We start from the raw sequence: 15,835 nt of genomic DNA on the forward strand, positions 1-15,835 counted from the left end.
ATGGCGGTTGATACAAGCATAGTCGTAACAGAACAGGTGGGTCCTCCCTCACATAAAACTCATAGCCATCAAGGTGAAGGATTCCCACACAAAGATTGTAGTCGACTTTTGTAATATCCGCGAACCAGAAATTCGATTTCTGGTAGGGGTGTCGATCGACACTCCTAGTGGTGTCAGTCGACACCAATCGTAGTTGGTCAAATCGGTTCAATTTCAATTCTCCGGTTCGCGTAGCTGGTTTAGGGAAGCCCTAAACTCGAGTTTAAAAGGGAGAACTCGACTTCCTTTGTCCATTTTAGCCGTTTTTGAGAGTTTATAGAGAAAAGAAGAAAAGAGTGTTCCATAGCCTGTTCTTGAGGTTTTAGGGAGATTTGTTTGATCTGTCAGAGAGTTTCTTCCTGGAGAGTGTGGATCCAAGGCTAGGGACGTGGTGGTAGCTTCGTCGTTTGGGCATAGATCTCATTATTTTGGCTAAGATGCGTGCATGACCATGGCTTATCTAAGTCTGAGAATCTTTTGTTCTGCTTGTTTTGTGGTTTTTTGTGTTGTATTCTTGTGTATTTGTGGTTGGATGGTGGTTTCCAGGAGTTTCCAGGAGTTTCCAGGAGTTTTGGATGGGTTTTGGACGATTTGGAGGATTTGGGAAGCGGATCTTCAACTTTCGGTTCCGTGCATATCGTGTTGTAGAGTCGGTGTCGATCGACACCATGTTGGGGTCAGTGTCGATCGACACCACTCTAGTGTCGGTCGACACCAACTTCTCTGTTGCGTGTTTTCCTAGTTTGTTGTGTTGTTTTTGTGGTTTGCTAAACATTGGAATCTCAGTTGCTTGTGTGTATAGCCCAGTAGATGGAAGGATCGCCTCACCAAGTATTTATGATAATAATTACGCATCTCAATTGTTGTTTGTGGTGTGTAGGTATGTGATGCGGAATCATGACGATGAGCAGGAAGATGATCTAGGGTCTCGTTTGTGTGTTGTTTGATATATTGTTTATGTTGGAACCTTCGTTAGTGTTATGCTGGGTTGATGAATAGAATGGTTAGAAATGTTATTGTATTGATGATGTATTGATTTTGTATTGTTGGTATGTTTCCCCTGTGCATATTGGTTGTTATTGGTTTAATGAGGAGTTGTGGTTTGGGTTGGTTTAATTAAGTAGTATGGGATGCTTAATTATATATTGTATTTATTATTTTTAAAAAACGGGTCAGGTTTCAGTTTGGTATCACAGTCCTTATGGTTCTAAGATGGTTAAGTGGGTTTAGAGCGGTTTAGGAATTTAATTGGTTGAATTATTTTCCTGTTGTTAGATGCATGTTGTTGTGTGATGGAATTGTCTATGAGTAGTTAGTCAATTTGTTTGTGGTATGGAGTCCTAGTATCATCCTCTACTTTGTGATTCCACGTTGAGTTGTGTTCTTTGTGTAGTTAGGATCGTTTTGTTTGCTTAGCCTTTCTGTTATTGGTGATACAGATGGTTAGAGGTGTGGGAGCTGCTGGTCGTGGTCGTGGTCGTGGTCGTGGGTGTGACCGTGGGCGGGGACGGGTTCCTGAGGTCAGTGAGAGTGTGACCCAGAGCATGGCCAGTGAGGAGGTGGCAGAGTCGCAGGTTCATCCTAGTGTGTCTGGAGACCTAGCTGGTGGTGGTATCAGCAGGGCGGATGGGCCCGGTGTCGGCCACGGTGTCGCCGGAGAGTGGAGGTTGCAGCGGAGGGTGTTCCAGGTAGAGAGGATTTCTTGGCGGGCTTGCTAGCTCAGGTTTTGGCGCGACTTCTAACAGTTGTGCCGCCAGTGGATGGTGGGCAGGTTCCAGTAGTGCCGCCATTGGTTGGTGGACGAGGTCCAGTGGTGCAGCCTGTAGTGGAAGTGCAGGCGGGTGTGCAAGCAGGGGCCGAGGTAGTGGATGCTCAGTATGTTCAGATGCTGGTACAGCTACGGCATGTGGATGCGGTATTTTTCCCAGGAGGCACAGATCCGAGTGCAGCGGATGAGTGGAGAGAGCGGATGGAGGATATTTTCCAGTCGCTCCGGTGTCCCGACCACTATCAGGTGGACTTGGGAGCGCACTACCTTTCATGGGATGCGAGGGTCTGGTGGAGGTCGATGACGACACGGAGGGTGGAGCGTGAGATGACTTGGATGAACTTTATGAGAGAGTTCAACGCGGTTCTTGGGGTTGTCTCAGGGTAACCGTACTGTGCGGGAGCTAGACGCGGAGTTTAGTCAGCTTGTGGTGTATGCAGGTCGGGCTTTAGAACCAGAAGCGGTTCAGGTGCGGAGGTTCTTGTTGGCTCTGCGTGATGATATGAGGATTTGGTGCTGGGTGAGGAGTTACACTACTAGAGCAGAGCTGGTAGAGGTTGAAGCTGGGATAGAGGATGACTTGAGGTCACAGGTAGGGATGGTTAGCCCTACTGTGCAATTAGAAGAGATATTGGGGCAAAGCATTTAGGGAAAGGGTAGCAAGTCGGAGCAAGGGCATAAGAGGAAGCGGGAGGACATGTCAGTAACGAACCAAGGTGGGCAGGGATGCTATGGGTGCAGGAGCATGGATTACAGGTTGGCAGGCTGTCCCAAGAGGAGCGAGACGAAAGATGACATTCGAGTGTGCTTTTACAACAAGGAGGTGGGACATATTAGACCACAATGTCCGAAGTTTCCGCGTTTGACAGTGGGAGAGGTGCAGCCGAAAGAAGGGTCGGGCACCAATCCCGGAGTTTAGATTCTTTCTGTTTTGTTTGGTTTTGTTAAGTTTTTCTTTTGTTTCGGAGTTGTAAGTGTTTATTGCACTTAAGGATTTGATAAGATGAGTATTTCTTTATTTTGGCTGGTGTTTTCATGGAAAAGAGAAATAGCTCGAGTTTCTATAATTGGAAGTTTCCATAAATAGAAATTTTCCATAAAAATAAGGTTTCCATAATTAGAAAGTTTCCAAAAATAGCAAGTTTTGTGGAAAGTGTGGTGATCTTTGTGATGATCCTGCGGGATGTGTGCCTGGTTGGCGGTCTTTGTGACGTTTAGTATCATGATATTGAGTGGTCTTGGTGATGCTTGTGCCTTGATAGGGGTCTTAGTGACGGTTTGTCCCTGATAGTGGTCCCAGTGATAGAGTTCTTGGTGACACTTGTCAGTTGTAGCGTTGTTGATGATGTGGTGGTACCCTGGAAGTGGTCTTGGTGACAGAGATTTTGGTGACGCTTGCCAGTGGTAGTGTTTCTTTGTGACGTTTCATGCCCTCAGAGTGGTCCTGGTGACAGAGATCTTGGTGACGCTTGTCAGTGGTAGGGCGTTCTTTGCGATGTTGTGGTACCGTGGCAGTGGTCATGGTGACATATATCTTGGTGACACTTGTCAGTGGTAGTGTTCTTTGTGACGTTTCGTGTCCTGACAGTGGTCTTGGTGACAGAGATCTTGGTGACGCTTGTCAGTGGTAGGGCGTTCTTTGTGATGTTTGGTGCCCTGAAGGTGGTCTTGGTGACAGAGTTCTTGGTGACACCGGTCAGTGGTAGTGGTCTTGGTGACGTTGGAGACCTTGTTGGTGGTCTAAGTGACGACGTCGGATACCATGGTGGCGGTCCCGGTGACGTTTGTGGCCTTAGTGGCGGTCCTTTTGGACATTTATGGGCCTTAGTGGCGGTCCTGCGGGACGTTTGTGTTGTCTTCGTGACGTGTTTGGGATTTTTGTGACGTATTTAGGGTCTTTGTGACGTTTTGGTAGCCCATTGTGATGTGCCTGCGAGAGCCATAGAGGTAGTTCTGGTCAGCGTGGTACTCGGTCGAGCTCAGAATTATTGCTCTAGAGATGTGAGATCTCTAACAACTCATGAGGGGACGGTTAGGTTCTTGTGTACCGTTATCTCGAGGGAATTTGTGGCCTAAAGGTATAATTGGTATATCGACTTTGGGTGACGATCCGAAGGCGTGCTGTAGGGTGACAGCCCGAGAGCAAGATTTTGACTTCCTTATACCGTAGTTGGAGGGCTGAGGCCCAATGGCGAGCCGCTAAGACTTGAAGGTCGAGACCTGAGAGTGAGGGAGATACATGAGTTGAGAGCGTATAATGTCAGAGACGCGGGTTATTGGCCAGATTGAGTCCTCATTGTTAGTCGGAGGATGTGTGGGCCACAGTGTTGGTTGCATGGGAGATCCTTGACTGTTGGTTTGGTGCTAGATTCGAGGATGAATCTATATTGGTGGGGGAGAATTGTAACATCCGCGAACTAGAAATTCGATTTCTGGTAGGGGTGTCGATCGTGGTGGTGCAAGTTCTTAAACGAATAGCTAAGAGTGGCAGCATTGTGATTATGTCGATCCATCAACCAAGTGCTCGTATTGTAGAATTGCTTGATCGGTTTATCATCTTATCTCGCGGCAAGAGTGTGTTCAATGGATCTCCAGCAAGTCTATCTCGATTCTTCTCTGATTTTGGTCATCCGATCCCTGAGAAAGAGAACATCACAGAGTTCGCACTTGATTTAATCCGACAACTGGAAGTATCCACTGAAGGAACCAAAGAATTAGTAGAATTCAACAAAAAGTGGGAGCATAACAAGCTCAAACTTAACTAATCAGCTCGAGCCACCCCACAAACCACACCCCACCAAGGCTTATCCTTAAAAGAAGCGATCAATGCGAGTGTTTCAAGAGGCAAATTAGTCTCAGGCACATCTGCAGTCAATCCCATTGCCATGGAATCAATATCTTCATATGCGAATCCATCATTTTTTGAAACACTCATCTTAGCCAAACGGTACATGAAAAACTGGATCCGGATGCCCGAACTCATGGGAACACGGATTGCTATGGTTATGGTGACTGCTATTCTCCTAGCCACTGTGTACTGGAATCTAGACAACACTCCAAGAGGTGCACAAGAGAGATCGACATTCTTTGCATTCGTGGTGCCCACAATGTTCTACTGTTGTTTAGACAATATCCCAGTTTTTATTCAAGAACGATACATTTTCTTGAGAGAGACAACCCACAACGCATACAGAACATCTTCTTATGTCATATCTCACTCTTTGGTGTCCTTGCCTCAACTAATTGCCCCTTCCTTAGTCTTTGCCTCGATCACATTCTGGACCGTTGGTTTGAGCGGCGGGTTAGAAGGTTTCCTCTTTTACTCCCTCATAATCTACGCCTCCTTCTGGTCTGGTTCCTCTATCGTTACTTTCATATCCGGCGTTGTTCCGAATATCATGATAAGTTACATGGTCACTATTGCCTATGTTGCTTATTGTTTACTGCTGAGTGGATTCTACGTCAACCGAGATCGGATACCAGTCTATTGGATATGGTTTCATTACATTTCACCTCTCAAGTATCCGTACGAGGCTGTATTAATCAATGAGTTTGATGACCCGTTACGTTGCTTTGTTAAGGGAGTCCAAGTATTTGACGGTACTCTTCTCGGAGGTGTGTCTTATTCTAGGAAGATTAAGCTCCTTGAAACTCTGAGTAGATCTTTGAAAACCAAGATAACGGAGTCCACATGCTTGAAGACAGGGTCTAAGTTACTCGCACAACAAGGTATTACTCAATTGAGCAAGTGGGATTGCTTGTGGATCACGTTGGCTTCCGGTCTCTTCTTTAGGATCTTGTTTTACTTCGCCTTGCTGTTTGGCAGCAGAAATAAGAGAACGTGAAGCTATCATTCCCCACAAACACTTGTGTACTCTAGCTTACGCTTCTAAGTATAAGCTTCTCGTTGTTATAAGTTTGTATTGAAGTTGACAAGTTGTAAGTTTGTATTGAAGTTGACAAGTTGTAGCCTTATGTAATCGTTTCATCTTTTAGTATCTTTCTGGGATATTTCAAAATACAAATATATCTTTGATTCGAAGTTCAGTAGTTAAATTTAAATTCAAGAATATTGTGGAGAATTTGTTAGAAATTATTTCTTTTTTGAAATACTATTTTCAAAAATATTCTATTTTAACATTTTTATTTTTGTCTTTTTTGCAATTACAATATGTTAAATTAATTTTTAATTTTTTTTTTATCTAGATTTGGATTTTCTATTTTATATTTACGGTATAGTTTTCACGGGGTATGATTTAATATTTGGAGTTTATGATTCAAAATTTAGTCATTTTATATATTAAAATATGTTTTTAAAAATGAACACCACGAACGGGTATGTTTGAAAAGTGACATAAAAAACGGTATTTTGAAAATTCATCGATATTGTAAGTGTTTGAATTACAGATAGAATAAAAATAGAATAATTTATAATTGTGTGAATTATAACGTGATTAATGTGTTCTCCAAACTACAAAGTAAATCAATTTTGACTAATCAACATAGAAAATTCAAACATATCTGCACACAATTAATGACGAACACTGGAGTAGACATATATTTAAAGCACTTAAAATCAGAATGAAATTGGAGCCACTTTTTAATGTGTAATTTGAAAATTTCCACGCATTGGTTAGTTTGTTTCAAGAAAGAAAATATCATTAAAAAAAACGTGTGTGATGTTATAAATATAGTGATTTAAAATATATATATATATAATTAAATAAAAAAAAAATTAATAAGTACAAAAAGTCATAAAAGCAATATAAATAGCTAGCATCATTATCGGTTATCCTGTTTTAAAATATCTTAAAGTTTTTTTTAATATATATATATATATATTATTTTATTATTGAATTAATTTTATTGTTCAACACCAATAAAATTAAAATAGGTGTAGATTTATTCTCTCATATATGCTTCAAATTATCTCCCAAGTGAATTAAATCTTTTCTCTCTTTCTTTTTATTTTTTTTCATTATTATTTCTTTGATACTCATGGGAAGACTCTCGATGAAAATGCTCTAACAACAAAAAAACTAGAAATTAAGAGATAAACTATGCATAATGGAAAGCAAGTGCTGGGTGGGTCAGTGTTGGCGAATGGTTATGTTATTTGATCCATGTAGAATAAGTTAAATAATGTCTCTCCATAACTCGGTGAGGTTAACCTTATCCCTGGAATTGGTGGGATGACTTAACTGTGATTGGACAATAGAACCATAGAGCTCAATAAACGAGCCATTAGAATTTTACAGAACTACCAATTACAAAAGTTCGAGAACTAACTCAAATTTGGAAAGCCAATATCCATTCCATCAATAGATAGAGAAAGTTGATATAAAGACCCACGCTCTAATTGCGAGAATGAGATATGTCAAAAAAAAACAAATGGAGGGAAAAATCAATCACTACATTGTGGCGTTGGTCTTTTCCCTATGTCGCATCTATAAAGCAGTAAAGTCTTGAGAGACAAAGGTGGGAAGCTTTGCTTTATTGCTTAGAGAAACATCAGAACTAACTTGGAATCCTAGAATGAGTTTAGGATTGTGAATTGGAGACAAAATCCTTTTTAGGAAAATTTATTTATATTGCTCCAATAGGGTATTAGAAAATGTTACTACAAACGGCGAAGCACAACCAAACAAAAAGAAAAAACAACCGGCAATTTCACTAGAAAAATGAGATTTGAACCGTCTGGGTATAACAACTAAAGGAAACCACACCTATACTAGTATCTGGAGTTGGTGTTCAGGGAGAGAGAAGAGAGAGAGTTTGCAATAGGAACGATTGTCTATTCTGATTTTCTAGGAGAGAAAATGGTCTAAGAAATCAAGTAGTACATAAGAAATCATCTCAACTACAACACACTTTTGACAAATAGTGAATTTTGAAACATCACAATGGTCTAGTTGTGCACCAATCATTAACAATAGTGTAGATATGTTGAGAACATTATTGTCTACCATAATCACTAGTAGACAATTAGCATAGATCTGTTTGTAAATAATTATGATTTTTTTCAAGTGTTAATTATTGATTGAAACATGAATTTGTATGTTTTATTTTTTTGGTCAAACAAGCTTTCATTAAAGTTAAATCCTCAAAGAGGAGAGTTCATACAAAGTAAACTTAAACAATTACAATGCTTAATAAGGTTACAAGGCATTAAAAGATATTAGTTTCATGAGTTTTCTAAGGAGGTGTAAGTCTTTGAGAGGCTAGCAAAGCTTCAAAGATCTGTTGGGACCATGGTGGAAGCGCATTTGAAGACATGCTCTGTGTCTTCCTCGATCAGCAAGTGATCATCGATGGCTCTTGCAATATATCAACCGAGCTTTTACAAATGTTGTACAATGGGGGATTAAGGGATGGGGTTCTCGCCAACAGGAGATTGTTCAAGAAAATTTGATCAAGGATTGATACAGATTCTGGCTCAATTCTCATAATGGTGGGTGAAGCTACCAGGACTCATATATAATATGTGCAATATCGCAACAAATCAGGTGGGTCCTCCCTCACATGAAACCCTCAGCCATAGAGGTTAAGGAGTCCTACACAAAGCTTGTACATTTTGGAAAAAAGGCAAACATGAGCTTACATCCTAATGGCGGTTGATGCAAGCATAGTCGTAACAGAACAGGTGGGTCCTCCCTCACATAAAACTCATAGCCATCAAGGTGAAGGATTCCCACACAAAGATTGTAGTCGACTTTTTGTAATATCCGCGAACCAGAAATTCGATTTCTGGTAGGGGTGTCGATCGACACTCCTAGTGGTGTCAGTCGACACCAATCGTAGTTGGTCAAATCGGTTCAATTTCAATTCTCCGGTTCGCGTAGCTGGTTTAGGAAGCCCTAAACTCGAGTTTAAAAGGGAGAACTCGACTTCCTTTGTCCATTTTAGCCGTTTTTGAGAGTTTATAGAGAAAAGAAGAAAAGAGTGTTCCATAGCCTGTTCTTGAGGTTTTAGGGAGATTCGTTTGATCTGTCAGAGAGTTTCTTCCTGGAGAGTGTGGATCCAAGGCTAGGGACGTGGTGGTAGCTTCGTCGTTTGGGCATAGATCTCATTATTTTGGCTAAGGTGAGTGCATGACCATGGCTTATCTAAGTCTGAGAATCTTTTGTTTTGCTTGTTTTGTGTTTTTTGTGTTGTATTCTTGTGTATTTGTGGTTGGATGGTGGTTTCCAGGAGTTTCCAGGAGTTTTGGATGGGTTTTGGACGATTTGGAGGATTTGAGAAGCGGATCTTCAACTTTCGGTTCCGTGCATATCGTGTTGTAGAGTCGGTGTCGATCGACACCATGTTGGGGTCAGTGTCGATCGACACCACTCTAGTGTCGGTCGACACCAACTTCTCTGTTGCGTGTTTTCCTAGTTTGTTGTGTTGTTTTTGTGGTTTGCTAAACATTGGAATCTCAGTTGCTTGTGTGTATAGCCCAGTAGATGGGAGGATCGCCTCACCAATTATTTATGATAATAATTACGCATCTCAATTGTTGTTTGTGGTGTGTAGGTATGTGATGCGGAATCATGACGATGAGCAGGAGGATGATCTAGGGTCTCGTTTGTGTGTTGTTTGATATATTGTTTATGTTGGAACCTTCGTTAGTGTTATGCAGGGTTGATGAATAGAATGGTTAGAAATGTTATTGTATTGATGATGTATTGATTTTGTATTGTTGGTATGTTTCCCCTGTGCATATTGGTTGTTATTGGTTTAATGAGGAGTTGTGGTTTGGGTTGGTTTAATTAAGTAGTATGGGATGCTTAATTATATATTGTATTTATTATTTTTTAAAAACGGGTCGGGTTTCAGTTTGGTATCACAGTCCTTATGGTTCTAAGATGGTTAAGTGGGTTTAGAGCGGTTTAGGAATTAATTGGTTGAATTATTTTCCTGTTGTTAGATGCATGTTGTTGTGTGATGGAATTGTCTATGAGTAGTTAGTCAATTTGTTTGTGGTATGGAGTCCTAGTATCATCCTCTACTTTGTGATTCCACGGTGAGTTCTGTTCTTTGTGTAGTTAGGATCGTTTTGTTTGCTTAGCCTTTCTGTTATTGGTGATACAGATGGTTAGAGGTGTGGGAGCTGCTGGTCGTGGTCGTGGTCGTGGTCGTGGGTGTGACCGTGGGCGGGGACGGGTTCCTGAGGTCAGTGAGAGTGTGACCCAGAGCATGGCCAGTGAGGAGGTGGCAGAGTCGCAGGTTCATCCTAGTGTGTCTGGAGACCTAGCTGGTGGTGGTATCAGCAGGGCGGATGGGCCCGGTGTCGGCCACGGTGTCGCCGGAGAGTGGAGGTTGCAGCGGAGGGTGTTCCAGGTAGAGAGGATTTCTTGGCGGGCTTGCTAGCTCAGGTTTTGGCGCGACTTCCAACAGTTGTGCCGCAAGTGGATGGTGGGCAGGTTCCAGTAGTGCCGCCATTGGTTGGTGGACGAGGTCCAGTGGTGCAGCCTGTAGTGGAAGTGCAGGCGGGTGTGCAAGCAGGGGCCGAGGTAGTGGATGCTCAGTATTTCAGATGCTGGTACAGCTACGGCATGTGGATGCGACATTTTTCCAGGAGGCACAGATCCGAGTGCAGCGGATGAGTGGAGAGAGCGGATGTAAGATATTTTCCAGTCGCTCCGGTGTCCCGACCACTATCAGGTGGACTTGGGAGCGCACTACCTTTCAGGGGATGCGAGGGTCTGGTGGAGGTCGATGATGACACGGAGGGTGGAGCGTGAGATGACTTGGATGAACTTTATGAGAGAGTTCAACGCCGTTCTTGGGGTTGTCTCAGGGTAATCGTACTGTGCGGGAGCTAGACGCGGAGTTTAGTCGGCTTGTGGTGTATGCAGGTCGGGCTTTAGAACCAGACGCGGTTCAGGTGCAGAGGTTCTTGTTTTACTTCGCCTTGCTGTTTGGCAGCAGAAATAAGAGAACGTGAAGCTATCATTCCCCACAAACACTTGTGTACTCTAGCTTACGCTTCTAAGTATAAGCTTCTCGTTGTTATAAGTTTGTATTGAAGTTGACAAGTTGTAAGTTTGTATTGAAGTTGACAAGTTGTAGCCTTATGTAATCGTTTCATCTTTTAGTATCTTTCTGGGATATTTCAAAATAAAAATATATCTTTGATTCGAAGTTTAGTAGTTAAATTTAAATTCAAGAATATTGTGGAGAATTTGTTAGAAATTATTTCTTTTTTGAAATACTATTTTCAAAAATATTCTTTTTTAACATTTTTATTTTTGTCTTTTTTGCAATTACAATATGTTAAATTAATTTTAATTTTTTTTTTATCTAGATTTGGATTTTCTATTTTATATTTACGGTATAGTTTTCACGGGGTATGATTTAATATTTGGAGTTTATGATTCAAAATTTAGTCATTTTATATATTAAAATATGTTTTTAAAAATGAACACCACGAACGGGTATGTTTGAAAAGTGACATAAAAAACGGTATTTTGAAATTCATCGATATTGTAAGTGTTTGAATTACAGATAGAATAAAAATAGAATAATTTATAATTGTGTGAATTATAACGTGATTAATGTGTTCTCCAAACTACAAAGTAAATCAATTTTGACTAATCAACATAGAAAATTCAAACATTTCTGCACACAATTAATGACGAACACTGGAGTAGACATATATATTTAAAGCACTTAAATCAGAATGAAATTGGAGCCACTTTTTAATGTGTAATTTGAAAATTTCCACCCATTGGTTAGTTTGTTTCAAGAAAGAAAATATCATTAAAAAAAACGTGTGTGATGTTATAAATATAGTGATCTAAATATATATAGATATATATATATATATAATTAAATAAAAAAAAAGAAAATTAATAAGTATAAAAAGTCATAAAAGCAATATAAATAGCTAGCATCATTATCGGTTATCCTGCTTTAAAATATCTTAAAGTTTTTTAATATATATATATATATATATATATATATATTATTTTATTATTGAATTAAATTTATTGTTCAACACCAATAAAATTAAAATAGGTGTAGATTTATTCTCTCATATATGCTTCAAATTATCTCCCAAGTGAAGATTAAATCTTTTCTCTCTTTCTTTTTATTTTTTATCATTATTATTTCTTTGATACTCATGGGAAGACTCTCGAGCCATTAGAATTTTACAGAACTACCAATTACAAAAGTTCGAGAACTAACTCAAATTTGGAAAGCCAATATCCATTCCATCAATATATAGAGAAAGTTGATATAAAGACCCACGCTCTACATTGTGGCGTTGGTGTTTTCCCTATGTCGCATCTATAAAGCAGTAAAGTCTTGAGAGACAAAGGTGGGAAGCTTTGCTTTATGGCTTAGAGAAACATCAGAACTAACTTGGAATCCTAGAATGAGTTTAGGATTGTGAATTGGAGACAAAATCCTTTTTAGGAAAATTTATTTATATTGCTCCAATAGGGTATTAGAAAATGTTACTACAAACGGCGAAGCACAACCAAACAAAAAGAGAAAACAACCGGCAATTTCACTAGAAAAATGAAATTTGAACCGTCTGGGTATAACAACTAAAGGAAACCACACCTATACTAGTATCTGGAGTTGGTGTTCAGGGAGAGAGAAGAGAGAGAGTTTGCAATAGGAACGATTGTCTATTCTGATTTTCTAGGAGAGAAAATGGTCTAAGAAATCAAGTAGTACATAAGAAATCATCTCAACTACAACACACTTTTGACAAATAGTGAATTTTGAAACATCACAATGGTCTAGTTGTGCACCAATCATTAACAATAGTGTAGATATGTTGAGAACATTATTGTCTACCATAATCACTTAGTAGACAATTAGCGTAGATCTGTTTGTAAATAATTATGATTTTTTTCAAGTGTTAATTATTGATTGAAACATGAATTTGTATGTTTTATTTTTTTGGTCAAACAAGCTTTCATTAAAGTTAAATCCTCAAAGAGGAGAGTTCATACAAAGTAAACTTAAACAATTACAATGCTTAATAAGGTTACAAGGCATTAAAAGATATTAGTTTCATGAGTTTTCTAAGGAGGTGTAAGTCTTTGAGAGGCTAGCAAAGCTTCAAAGATCTGTTGGGACCATGGTGGAAGCGCATTTGAAGACATGCTCTGTGTCTTCCTCGATCAGCAAGTGATCATCGATGGCTCTTGCAATATATCAACCGAGCTTTTACAAATGTTGTACAATGGGGGATTAAGGGATGGGGTTCTCGCCAACAGGAGATTGTTCAAGAAAATTTGATCAAGGATTGATACAGATTCTGGCTCAATTCTCATAATGGTGGGTGAAGCTACCAGGACTCATATATAATATGTGCAATATCGCAACAAATCAGGTGGGTCCTCCCTCACATGAAACCCTCAGCCATAGAGGTTAAGGAGTCCTACACAAAGCTTGTACATTTTGGAAAAAAGGCAAACATGAGCTTACATCCTAATGGCGGTTGATACAAGCATAGTCGTAACAGAATAGGTGGGTCCTCCCTCACATAAAACTCATAGCCATCAAGGTGAAGGATTCCCACACAAAGATTGTAGTCGACTTTTGTAATATCCGCGAACCAGAAATTCGATTTCTGGTAGGGGTGTCGATCGACACTCCTAGTGGTGTCAGTCGACACCAATCGTAGTTGGTCAAATCGGTTCAATTTCAATTCTCCGGTTCGCGTAGCTGGTTTAGGGAAGCCCTAAACTCGAGTTTAAAAGGGAGAACTCGACTTCCTTTGTCCATTTTAGCCGTTTTTGAGAGTTTATAGAGAAAAGAAGAAAAGAGTGTTCCATAGCCTGTTCTTGAGGTTTTAGGGAGATTCGTTTGATCTGTCAGAGAGTTTCTTCCTGGAGAGTGTGGATCCAAGGCTAGGGACGTGGTGGTAGCTTCGTCGTTTGGGCATAGATCTCATTATTTTGGCTAAGGTGAGTGCATGACCATGGCTTATCTAAGTCTGAGAATCTTTTGTTTTGCTTGTTTTGTGGTTTTTTGTGTTGTATTCTTGTGTATTTGTGGTTGGATGGTGGTTTCCAGGAGTTTCCAGGAGTTTTGGATTGGTTTTGGACGATTTGGAGGATTTGGGAAGCGAATCTTCAACTTTCGGTTCCGTGCATATCGTGTTGTAGAGTCGGTGTCGATCGACACCATGTTGGGGTCAGTGTCGATCGACACCACTCTAGTGTCGGTCGACACCAACTTCTCTGTTGCGTGTTTTCCTAGTTTGTTGTGTTGTTTTTGTGGTTTGCTAAACATTGGAATCTCAGTTGCTTGTGTGTATAGCCCAGTAGATGGGAGGATCGCCTCACCAATTATTTATGATAATAATTACGCATCTCAATTGTTGTTTGTGGTGTGTAGGTATGTGATGCGGAATCATGACGATGAGCAGGAGGATGATCTAGGGTCTCGTTTTTGTGTTGTTTGATATATTGTTTATGTTGGAACCTTCGTTAGTGTTATGCTGGGTTGATGAATAGAATGGTTAGAAATGTTATTGTATTGATGATGTATTGATTTTGTATTGTTGGTATGTTTCCCCTGTGCATATTGGTTGTTATTGGTTTAATGAGGAGTTGTGGTTTGGGTTGGTTTAATTAAGTAGTATGGGATGCTTAATTATATACTGTATTTATTATTTTTTAAAAACGGGTCGGTTTCAGTTTGGTATCACAGTCCTTATGGTTCTAAGATGGTTAAGTGGGTTTAGAGCGGTTTAGGAATTTAATTGGTTGAATTATTTTCCTGTTGTTAGATGTATGTTGTTGTGTGATGGAATTGTCTATGAGTAGTTAGTCAATTTGTTTGTGGTATGGAGTCCTAGTATCATCCTCTACTTTGTGATTCCACGGTGAGTTGTGTTCTTTGTGTAGTTAGGATCGTTTTGTTTGCTTAGCCTTTCTGTTATTGGTGATACAGATGGTTAGAGGTGTGGGAGCTGCTGGTCGTGGTCGTGGTCGTGGTCGTGGGTGTGACCGTGGGCGGGGACGGGTTCCTGAGGTCAGTGAGAGTGTGACCCAGAGCATGGCCAGTGAGGAGGTGGCAGAGTCGCAGGTTCATCCTAGTGTGTTTGGAGACCTAGCTGGTGGTGGTATCAGCAGGGCGGATGGGCCTGGTGTCGGCCACGGTGTCGCCGGAGAGTGGAGGTTGCAGCGGAGGGTGTTCCAGGTAGAGAGGATTTCTTGGCGGGCTTGCTAGCTCAGGTTTTGGCGCGACTTCCAACAGTTGTGCCGCCAGTGGATGGTGGGCAGGTTCCAGTAGTGCCGCCATTGGTTGGTGGACGAGGTCCAGTGGTGCAGCCTGTAGTGGAAGTGCAGGCGGGTGTGCAAGCAGGGGCCGAGGTAGTGGATGCTCAGTATGTTCAGATGCTGGTACAGCTACGACATGTGGATGCGGTATTTTTCCCAGGAGGCACAGATCCGAGTGCAGCGGATGAGTGGAGAGAGCGGATGGAGGATATTTTCCAGTCGCTCCGGTGTCCCGACCACTATCAGGTGGACTTGGGAGCGCACTACCTTTCAGGGGATGCGAGGGTCTGGTGGAGGTCGATGACGGCATGGAGGGTGGAGCGTGAGATAACTTGGATGAACTTTATAAGAGAGTTCAACGCGGTTCTTGGGGTTGTCTCAGGGTAACCGTACTGTGCGGGAGCTAGACGCGGAGTTTAGTCGGCTTGTGGTGTATGCAGGTCGGGCTTTAGAACCAGAAGCGGTTCAGGTGCGGAGGTTCTTGTTGGCTCTGCGTGATGATATGAGGATTTGGTGCTGGGTGAGGAGTTACACTACTAGAGCAGAGCTGGTAGAGGTTGAAGCTGGGATAGAGGATGACTTGAGGTCACAGGTAGGGATGGTTAGCCCTACTGTGCAATTAGAAGAGATATTGGGGCAAAGCATTTAGGGAAAGGGTAGCAAGTCGGAGCAAGGGCATAAGAGGAAGCGGGAGGACATGTCAGTAACGAACCAAGGTGGGCAGGGATGCTATGGGTGCAGGAGCATGGATTACAGGTTGGCAGGCTGTCCAAGAGGAGCGAGACGAAAGATGACA

General features: G+C 41.2%; 1 pseudogene across 1 annotated transcript; it reads left to right on the top strand.

The window, feature by feature from the left end:
* On the top strand, positions 1 to 5,845 carry LOC147945695 (ABC transporter G family member 19-like; annotated as a pseudogene). The gene is made up of 11 exons (XR_015596278.1): positions 1 to 36; positions 586 to 669; positions 1,479 to 1,559; positions 1,661 to 1,762; positions 1,811 to 2,092; positions 2,190 to 2,443; positions 3,070 to 3,160; positions 3,245 to 3,278; positions 3,396 to 3,589; positions 3,701 to 3,843; positions 4,176 to 5,845. The product of XR_015596278.1 is annotated as an ABC transporter G family member 19-like (transcript).
* Positions 5,846 to 15,835: the final 9,990 nt, after the last annotated feature.

This window comes from Camelina sativa, chromosome 4, assembly GCF_030686135.1.
Source record: "Camelina sativa cultivar CO46 ecotype springtype chromosome 4, ASM3068613v1".
Lineage (NCBI taxonomy): Eukaryota > Viridiplantae > Streptophyta > Magnoliopsida > Brassicales > Brassicaceae > Camelina > Camelina sativa.